The 11,306-nt window shown below is 36.4% G+C and overlaps 1 long non-coding RNA gene across 1 annotated transcript; it reads right to left on the bottom strand.

Annotated features, from left to right (window-relative positions):
- Nucleotides 1–907: 907 nt before the first annotated feature.
- On the bottom strand, nt 908–5,618 carry LOC107867871. The gene is made up of 3 exons (XR_001673400.2): nt 5,199–5,618; nt 2,344–2,400; nt 908–1,173 (listed from the first exon to the last, which is right to left on the bottom strand). It is a non-coding gene; the product is annotated as an uncharacterized LOC107867871 (long non-coding RNA).
- Nucleotides 5,619–11,306: the final 5,688 nt, after the last annotated feature.

Here is an 11,306-nt window from a genome sequence, read left to right as displayed (position 1 = left end):
CAATGTGCCACGACCCTTAGTCACCACACGGCACATTGATGTGTTGGAAATGGGCAATCCAACCCTACTATAAAAGGGGCACTTGTAATATTTTGGTATGTCTTTGGCATTACGTTAAGGCAAGGAGAAACACTTATGAGGGCTTTGCTTAGGTTATTTCATTATTCAACTTTCTTACTTCGAATTTGGTATGGATATTTCTATTTTGCGGATGTTGATTATGAACATGACTGGCTAAATTCCCTTCACTATTAGAAATTGCCCCTATGGTGACGGTTGCAAAACCATTGCAATAGACAAAAAATCTGTTACCATAGCTCTACCGCAATGGTTCAGCAAGTGTCCTATAGGTGGGTATTGCGATAGGTTTATGGCAACGGTTTATGCGACGGTTGTCTGAACCGTCGCCATAAGTCAAGCAATAGAGACGGTTTCAAACAACCGTCGCCATAGCTTGACCTATGGTGACAGTTATTTTTTGACTTATTGAGACGCCTATTTTCATCTAGTGCAACAGTTAGTAACCGTTGCAACAGAAGCTATTGCAACGCCATTAAACTGTTGCAACAACATTTATTGTGACACTTTTGTTATTCTATTGCAACGATTTTTAAATACCTATTACAACTATTTCATTACTTATTGGGACACCTATTTTCAGCTATTGCAACGACATTAAACCGTTGCAACAGATTCTATTACAAGAAGATTAAATCATTGCAATAGCATCTATTGCGATGCTTTTGTTATTCTGCTGCAATGCTTTTTGACTACCTATTGCAATGGTTAATTGATCTATTGCAACAATTATAGCCACATGTTATTAAATTGAAACGATTTATATAAATAGTTACTCGTATTAATATAGATTTTTATTTACATACATAATAAATTATAACACAACATATACACATCACAAAACAAAATCATTCATTAATGATCTCATAATTCAAAATATGCAACCAGCTAGTAATTTAAACCCAAAAGCAAAATGTAATCAAGTCCAAATGATTAGTTAAGTTTTTACATACTAGCAAGTTTGAGTTGCGATAAGTTTCAAGAAAGTCAACACAAAACTATTGATATTAGAGCATTTATCCACAACCCAAAAATCTTCTCAAGTAAGGTCAATGTCTTCATCATTTTCCTCATCTCTTTCTTTATTTTGGACACCTATAAAAAGAGAACAAAATAATATAAATTAGCACTTAAATGTAAGAAAATCCAATCAAAAAAACAGCTTATAACAAGCAACATACAACGACCATACAATAGGTTTTAACAAGTCAGTTGTTAGAATACGGTTGCGCTATCCTATGACATTTTTAATTTCTTCCATACAACGACCAACTTACTGTAGGTTAAAGTTTGCACAATAAGCTTATAACATCCTATAGGGGCAGATTCAGGGGTGCATATACCAAAATGATATGGAAGAGTTGATCATGAGTTGTAAATCAATTTAAACTGAATGGTAAATTAGAGAATTTCATGTTGTTTCTCAACATGCATCTTGATTTTGCTAGCTCTGACTATGCATAATTAAGAGACCTGTGATTAAGTCTCAGTTTTCTTTTATGGATCTTCTTGTTCCAATTGATATACATATACTTGTGTATCAAAATGTTATCAGTACTGGTACATGTAGACCAAATAATACTGCAACCAAAAGTTTCAATGAAAAGGCACTTGAGCCTCAACCAATGAGATTTGGGGACTAAGAGTACTAGTTACATTACATTAAGATGCCACTGATGTTATAATGCAAACAGAATAGTTAGCTAGTTAGCTATCATAGTAAAACATTATTAATTAGTATACATAGGCAGAATAAATCAGAGTTATTTGTCTTGAGTCGGGCTATCAAAAATGGTCTCTCTACTTCGTTAAAGGTAGTGATAGTACTGCATTAAATAGAAGTTGCATAATACAAAAGGATTTGTTTAAGACTTGAAACGTGCAGAAGCATGAACAGAAGATATATAGATGTAGAGGCGGCATTTCTGTCTCCCAACTCCTAACTTTGCCAGACATAAGTCAGAAAATTAAGCATCATCTATCTAATTCAACTAAATGATCAAAATAAGTTTAATTATATACCTGCCTCTGATTAAAATTAGACAATAATAACATAAATAAGCTAGCTAATCACCACTTAATCCGATTACTCCTAAAGAAACATAAACCTTTAGAGGAATGATCATTAGTTGGCTTGTACTTAACATCATGTAAAAATATTGAGATTCGGATAATTCATCATACTATGATCTAACCTTTAGATAATTCATGTTGAGTTCTACAAATAGATTGTTACTACCAACAGATCAAGAAACGGAGACTGACCTTGATTGTTACTACCAACAGATGGACAGTTTATTGGTTGATTAGCAACTGCTTCTCCTGACGAATGAATCACAGATCACTTAGGCATGCAAAGTAATGACAGTGTAAACTTGCTACAGAAGACAGGAAAAGGCACTGTATGTGTCATCCATTATATCTAAGACATAAACTCATTTTTCAGCCAGTCAGCTATAAATACACCTGATCAGTCATCTATCAATCATTTAGCTATATATATATATAAATACACCTAATCTGTGAATACCAGTAGTTTTTTAAGTTTATGTGCAGAATAAAATGCGAAAAATTTAAAGAATCGAGGGAGTTCAGTATGGCTTAGAAGCTGCCATGGATTTTTCTCCATTTTCAGGGGTGATATTGTAACACCAAGAGCACAATGAAAGAACAATTCAATAAAACTGAAGAAAGTAAACTATACACATTCGAAGCTCTGACAGATCCAATAGGCATCTCACTGGAGACAGTACTATTTCTCTCCAAATTTGAGAACCAACTCTAATTGAACTTACATATCTCATTATGTATTATGCTTTTACAGAGCTCATCCTTACAGACTTTCCTCAAAAGTTATCTCAAATAGAGATATATCATCCAAACATATTACATTATGTATAATACGTACTATTACGCACAAGAGATCAATCGGAGCGAATGAAGTGATTTTATGTTTGCTCATCTTACTGGAAAAATCTTCAGGGAAATGCTTTTTGGAAGTTGGTGCAAAACTTGCTTAAAACACCAGGCGATGCACAAAAGAAGTGCCAACATCCCAAGCCCATTTTGCTCGATACTGGTGTAATGAAGGTGCCATATGATTGGGCGGTAAGCTTTCTTGCTCTGTCACTCCAAAAATGTTTCCACATATATAGAGGATCTCTAGCAACAAACAATTTTATGTTCTCCTTCCTTAGGTTCCTATTGGTAGAATGCGTGTGCCCTTGTGATTTCGGGTTAAAAGTATTACTGATGTTTTGTCAGGAAGAGTGCCTGATTCAAGAAAATGTTATTCGGCATATCATATATGTTAAAATACTTTGGCACAAAAGAACACGTGTTCGCTAATCTGTTGTTCTCATTTCGAAATTTGAGAGCAAGAGCCGAAATTTGACTATTATTCTACCACTATTCATTTTATGGGCTAAGCACTTGTCATACTAGTTTCTTTGGCTTCACGGCTTAACAACCTAATTTAAAGGCATAACCTCCCACCCAATACTCGACACCTTCTACACGATTTCCTATTTATAACATTTAATGATTGTTTTCGTTCCTCCCTTGAAGCCTACAATACTTCTGGTTCAGATTCTAAGAATAGGGCAGCTGGTCATTCTCAGTGTACCTGGAGGTATTTATTTCTGGTTCTTATGCAATAGCAAATTCCGAGATGTCTTCTTCTCACGCTTCACGTAAATCTTCCTTTTTTATGCACACAACAGAATTCACTACCATGGCGAGTAGACGCCTGCGAGATGCTGTGAAGACGGTACTCACGAGTGGGGATACCAAGGAATTTGGTAGCAATATTCATGTTGTGCTAGCTTGGTTGACTAATACATATTCGCAATATATAACCACCTTTGAGGAGTACCAGATACAGAGATACTAGGTCAGTTAATTTGAAATTGTACTGCATCGGCTATAATATAAATGTTTCAAGAAATCTTTTATACTCATTGCGCATTAGTACGTACCTAATTCATGTAACCGCTGTTTTCCGTCCAATTTTAAGAATCAGAAAGAGAAATAAAGGGCTTGGTATCTCGTAGGGTAAGGTTAATGCAAATGGATTCTCTTGTGCGTAATAGTGAAGTCTATGATTCTCAGTGTTGGTTCTTTAGCTACTACAAGTTCAAATAAATGAAAGAAAGAGTTTTTTAGCTACTACTAGGCTATCCCAAATTCAATGTTCTCCGGGTGATAAGAGTAACTGAAAATGTGATACTTCAATTTTACACATGCTTTGTCCCAGTTAATAAAAATAAAATCCTTTCAGCTACTATTACTTAGACTATCCCAAAATCCACCTCTAAAACATTGTGACAATAGCATATCTCATTTCTCAAGCAATAGAACCCCAAAAACTATTAGAATGAATTAAAGTAATTGCAATAGAAATCAGCACAAAATAACTATTTCACCACTCAAAATCCCAAAAATGAAACAAAGAAATGCTATGTCCAGCTCAAATGTGCAAATTTATAACAGAAATAGAAGTAAACTAAGAACATAAAACACCAAATGCAGAAAGGTACAACAACATACCCTATGAAATCACACAAAATGGGGTCTAGGGAGAGCATAGTATAGGCAAACTATACACATATCTCGTGTAAGTAGAATATTGTAAAATCTAGTCTGTAGCTCAGATTTTACAATATTTCCAGAATCAACTGACCTATTTCATTTTCTGTAAACTGGAGAAACTACTCTCCGATGAATTCTGAGTTTGTAATTTGAGCCGTCTATTAAGAATTCGCAAATGCCATCATAGCATAGTACCTAAGTTTTTTTTCTAGCGATGTAGTAAATTAACAGGCCCGCAAATTAAACCGAAAACGAATAAAAAATTCAACAAAAATCCTAAACAGCAACATCCCCTTCAACAAAAGAATCCTAAGCAGATCTATTATCAGATCTATTGTCAAAATGAATAGAATTCCCTTCACTCACACTCTCCCTCCCTGAATCAGTAACATCTAACTTTGCAAACTTTGAATCAAGCTATAAGAAACAAAAGCAAGAAGTCCACAGATAATGAATGCAGAAATTAAAGCAAAAACCCTAAACAGAAGCAAAATCCCCAAAAATTAGGTCAAATTTGTGTGAAAACTTACTGATAATGAACGCAGAAATTCCTTAAAATCATCGATGATCTCCACGCCGATGATCTCCACGTCGATGATTTACTACAGCAAAATCCCACAGAACAACGATCCCCAAAGCTTTAGCGATTTACTTACAGCAAAATCCCCACGTCGGCCGTCGATGATCCCACAGAACGACGATCTCCACGCCGACCGTCGATGATCCCACAGAAGCTTTAGCGATTTTAGCGATTTAGAGAAAAAAAAAGTTTTTAGAGAAATTAAAATAGAGTCATTTAAGCTGTTTTAACAATTTTAGAGAAAAAAATTAATTAAAATGCTTTTTTTTTGGCGGGCTTATTAAAATTTTCAGTGAAAATGGAGAGAATAAAATAGGCATTGTCATAGCTTATTTATTTATCTGTTGCAATGTTTAATGTCAAAAGCAACGGTTATAGTATTAAATTATAGCTAATAAAATAATTATTTTTGGCAACGCTTGAAACCGTTGTAATAAACCACGTATTGCAACACTTTGTTAACTGTCGTCAAAAAGTTCGTTGCCATAGGGGTAATTCCCAATAGTGCTTGTGCTGGGGTTAAGGCTGAACATGATCGTACTACATTATTCTTAGAGTTTTTTAAATGTTGGTTTATTGTATGAGTTGTTCTTAATCCCTTATTTTACTATTTTGATAATTGGTCACCATTGAAATACACGTGTAATCCCTATTGCGAATCCAAAAGGGGAACTATTAGGATAGACCGAAGGATTTAAGGAACAAGTTCTTATCTCTTAAATAAAGGAAGATTTGAATTAGCTTCTAAGATAGGAATATACTTAGAGCGCTTTGGTTGGTTTAACTACAGGAAGATAACGTATAACATCTAAAATAGATTATTGCATCACCGCTCGACGATGTAGTTATGATGTCCTTATAGGTAGAAGATTAGAGGTTTCAAGACCATAATCATAGTACTAACCCTGTGAATCAACAACCCAATAAACAACCTGACCAAGAAAAAGGATAATGATTTACATAATTGCTGATAGTGCCTTATGCCTGGAATTTCTTCTCGTATTGATTATATCTCTGCCTACATTGCTATTGCTATATTTTATTACTCACTTATTATTTATTAGTTACTAAACTTTCATAAACATCTCTGATTAAAACACTCTCGGTTTTGAACTTTAGAAACTTTCTCAATTTTTGGTTTCTAGACATTATACGACTTGGGATACTTCTCATATGATAGGGTATGATTTTGATGGTCTTGGTCATATAGTAACCAGTATGGGTTGGATGGTTTCTGTCCAAGGTACAGTTGGAACATACAAGTTGTATGTTATGGTACAAATGGTAAGGTGTCAATCGTATGTTGCTCTAAGTTTAGTTTAGGTGATTCTATTATGCCTAGGGTATGGTTTTATTATACTAGTCGTATGGTTGGGTATGATTTGGCTTGGATGGTCATATGTTGGATAATGTTGGGGTCTAAGGGGAGGCCTAGGGTAAAAGAAAAGGGTACCATTAGTACCCTAGGGTACGATTGGTATGGGATGGTCGTACCATCCTGCGGGAATTTTAAGTTGTTTAAGTTGGGGGTAATATGAACATTTCTCCTCTTAACCTCTTAAGGCCCCACGACTTATAACACTCTTGGAACATCATTTAACTTATTTGCAATCACTCAAACTCTCTTAAAACACTCTCAAAGTCTCTTAAGGCTCTTGGGTCAAGGAATACTAGGGTTTCATCAATAGGATCAATTTAGGATTTACATGTGTGATTTCTCTTCGTCATCTTCGTAATCTAAGGCTTACTGCTCCTCCCTCATTGTTAGTTCCAACTAAAGGCATATTTTTTGAATTATTTTCATGACATAAATATTGTATGATTTTGAGTTTTCAAATATATGTTGGGGGTTTTGGCTACAATGATTGATCATGGTTTTCCCATGTCTTTTACTTAGGGTTTTTATATTATTATGGTGGTTTGAACATTTGGTTGAATGGAAATGGTTAATTGGTACTTGATTTTGGCTTTTAAAATACTATGCCCCCAACATATTTGAAAAAAAACCTATGAGAATGTTTTTGGTTAAATTGTTGGACTTTTATTTAAATATGCATGGTATACTTGGTAATGGAACCCTAAATGGTATAAATGGTTTGAAATGGTTAAATGGTAAGGTCTTGGGGGTTATGGTTGGTCTATTTGAAAGCCTTGTGGGGTATAAGGAAATCCACTAAGAAAACTTAATAATGAAACACTTGTGGGGTACATGGGACTCCCCTAAGTCAACTTAATAATGTAATCTATGGGTACATGGGAATCCCTTCTTTTTAAAAAGGATGGTTAAGTACATTGCTTACAAGCTATGGTCGGTATCATTGGGAGTGAAGAGTACTCGGGAATCCCTTATTCCTATAGTATCTCGGGTTCGTGCGACTACACGCATTAGGGCCTGTTCAGAGGGTTGCACTGGACCTATATAGTCTGTGGGTGATTCTAGGGTAATTAAGCTACACATACTCAGGTTAATGATTTTAAATGCATGTTAAACCCAGTTCCCTTTTTCGTTATGAAATATATATATATGTATGGTTATATATGTATATGGTTTTTTTACTTGGTTTTAAAGGTTGGCATTATTTTATCCTTATCCTAAGTACATGCTAGCATTCACCCGCTAACCCATCTTTGGATAGGTTTATCCCCACATGATATAGGAACTGGTCATTCAACTCTTCTTACTTAATGATCGGACTATAGATTAGCTCGGTTGGATTGAAGCGGTGAGCTTCCATATTCCGTAAGACGCCATTGCATGTCATAAATATTTTTACATACTTTGGTCATTTTATAGACTGTGGTTTTGGCTATGGTTGGGGACATGTCCCAACTGGATATTATTTTACTTTCGGTTAGAGATTTTGTGGAACTACTATGGGTTGGTATGAGTGGTGTCAGTAGTGGTGTCAGCCTTAGTATTTACATTGGTATTGGGGCTGATACCGTTCAATTGTATTTATGATTGTTCTATCCTATTATGTTATGGACTTGTACTTGGTTGTTGTTTTGATTTTGGTATGATTATTGGTTGGGTATTTGATAGTTGGACTTTCTTGAGTTGGTCAAGATTATGGACCTATCCCAGCATCTGGAGTTGTGCAAAATGCTATCTTGTTATATGTTCAAAAGTTATTTGACTCAGGTCATGTGTTTGGAGGTTGGGTTGGGTAATGGGGGCGGTCTTCGGTCCAAGTTGGACTTGGGATGCCCATTACGATAAGGCCCTGGGTCGGGTTATGTCAATTTGGTCTCAAAGCATTAGGTTCATGTTCAATTGGAAGTCCACAAAGCTGTATCGAGTAGAGTCTCTTTTAAGGGTGTGTAGCGTCCCACACTTATAAGGGAGAGGCTACAAGGCATTTAGGAAATGTTTCTCTTCTTTGTGTTTTATTTTTAAGCTTGGAGTTTGAGCTCTAGAATCTTCTCTAATTTGCATTTGTTCGCTTTTCAGATCATGCCTCGACCATCTGAAGTTCATATAAATCCTCTCCCTAATTGAGGACGATGTTGATGGGACATGCTCTTAGCATGGGATCCATGCTCGGTTTAGAGATCTTGTCCCTGATTTTTCTGAAGTTCCTTCTAATCCTTCTCAGGATAATGTGATGAATGCCAAGTTTCATCAATTGAATCATATGATTACTCAGTTAGTAGCTTCTCAGGATGAGCGTGGTGTATCTGATATTCCATCTTCTGAGGCCACAAAGGTTGGCTAGTTTATGAGGTTGAGTCCTCCAAATTTCACTGGCATTAAGGTGGAGGAGGATCGTCAGGGTTTTCTGGCTGAGATGGAAAAGATTTTTAGATTATGCATGCCACGAACTTGGAAGGGGTAGAGTTTGCTGCCTACCAGCTGAAGGATGTGTCGTACTAATGGTACGAGGAATGGGATAGGTCAAAGAGTGATGTTGAGGAGTCATCTTTATGGGATACTTTCTCCAATACTTTTCTGGACAATGTATTTCCTTAGGAGTTAAGAAAAGTGAAGGCGGAGGAATTTGTTAATTTAAAACAGGAAAAGATGTCGGTCAAGGAGTATACCTTGAAGTTTTACAATTTGTCTAGGTATGATCCAGAATTGATGTCTGATATGAGGGCCAGAATGATAAAGTTTGCTTCAGGACTGTCTCGTAAGTTGATCTTTGACAGTAAGACTGCATTGCTGGTCAAGAATATGAATATCTCTAGGTTGGCTTTTCATATGCAAAAGGTGGAGAAGAAAAAGAGAAAACAGACTGAAGTAGGGGAAAGATCGGGTAAGAAGTTTAGGTTTTCTAAGCAGGCTGGTCAATAATAAAGTGGTAGGGATGGTGGTAAGTGGCCAAAGAAGAAGAAGTGAAGGAGTTTTAGTTCCTTTTCCACAGCTAGTGCTCCCTACCCAAAGTAGTCGGGTGATAGGCGTCAACAGGGTGGCGACAACATCAGGGCACAAGGTGCCCAATCTCAGTCTAGTGGGGCCCAGTCAACTTTATCATATCCTTTTTGTAGGTTCTGTAGTTGGTTACATCGTGGTTTCTGTGATGAGAAAAGGGACATGTCTTTCAAATATGGTCAGTCAGTCCATATGCTTAGAAATTGTCTAGTTGGTAAGGTTTTGTTGGGAGCTAACAAGGTTCCAATTGCCTCTTCATCTGCTCTTGGACATAGGGGTGATGCTTCTACATCTATTTCTGTTTCTGGTACCGACAAAAGACAGAATCAGTTATACGTACTCACTACCCGACAAGAGTCTGAGGCATCGCTTGATGTCGTGGCTGGTATATTAAAACTCTTTTCTCAGGATGTTTATTTCTTACTTGATAAGTGGTCTTCTCTTTCTTATGTAACCACATTTGTAGCTGTGTGTTTTTGTTTTGTCCTGAGGTTATTTCAGACTCTTTTTATGTTTCTACCCAGTAGGTGACTTTGTGGTTGCTAAAAGAGTCTATAAGGGGGGTGTGGTATCTGTTGGTAGTAAGGAGACTTTGGTGGATTTGTATGCATTAGAGAGGGTGAGTTTTGATATTATTCTGGGTATGGATTGGTTACACTCATGTTATGTATCCTTAGATTATCGAACCTATAAGGTTATCTTTAGGTTCCCTGGTGAGCCAATTATTAAGTGAGGAGGTGGTTCCCTAGCTCCTAAGAGGAGGTTTATATCATATCTTATAGCTCGGAGGTTAATTTCTAAAGGGTGTCTCTATCATTTGGTCCGGGTTAAAGATTCTAACTCGGAAGGTCCTTCTTTGTATTTAGTTCTGGCAGTGAATGAGTTTCCTGAGGTCTTTCCTAGTGTTCCTCCAGATAGGGAGATTGAATTTTGGATTGATTTGGTTTAATACACTTGTCCAATATCTATTCTTCCTTATAGAATGGCTCCAAAGGGGAGGTTTATATCATATCTTAGAGCTCGGAGGTTAATCTACAAAGGGTGTCTCTATTATTTAGTTCGGGTTAAAGAATCTAACTCAGAAGGTCCTTCTTTGCATTTAGTTCTGGCGATGAATGAGTTTCCTGAGTTCTTTCCTGCTGTTCCTCCAGATAAGGAGATTGAATTTGGCATTGATTTGGTTTTAGACATTTGTCCAATATCTATTCTTTCTTATAGAATGACTCCAACTGAGTTGAGAAAACTCAAGGATCAACTTAAGGATCTCTTGGATAAGGGTTTCATCCATCCTAGTGTGTCTTCATAGGGTGCACCAATGCTATTCATGTGTAAAAAGGATGGTTCCCTTTAAATGTTTATTGACTATCGACAGTTGAATAAGGTGATAGCTAAGAACAAGTATCCTTTTACAAGGATAGATAGCTTGTTTGATCAGTTGCAAGGTGTCAAATTCTTTTTTAAGATAGATCTTCGGTATGGGTATCACAACTTAAGATTAGGGAGGTGGATATGTCTAAGACAGCTTTCTGAACTCAGTATGGGAACTTTGAGTTCTTGGTTATATCATTTAGTTTGACTAATGCCCCGGTGGCATTCATGGATTTGGTGAATAGGATCTTCCATCAGTTTCTGTATCTTTTTGTCATTTGTTCATTGATGATATTTTGGTGTACTCTAAGAGTGAGG

The sequence above is a fragment of the Capsicum annuum genome, chromosome 4, assembly GCF_002878395.1.
Source record: "Capsicum annuum cultivar UCD-10X-F1 chromosome 4, UCD10Xv1.1, whole genome shotgun sequence".
In the NCBI taxonomy this organism is placed as follows: domain Eukaryota; kingdom Viridiplantae; phylum Streptophyta; class Magnoliopsida; order Solanales; family Solanaceae; genus Capsicum; species Capsicum annuum.
The sequence above is the reverse complement of the archived record's forward strand: the minus strand, read 5'-3'. Positions and strand labels throughout refer to the sequence as shown.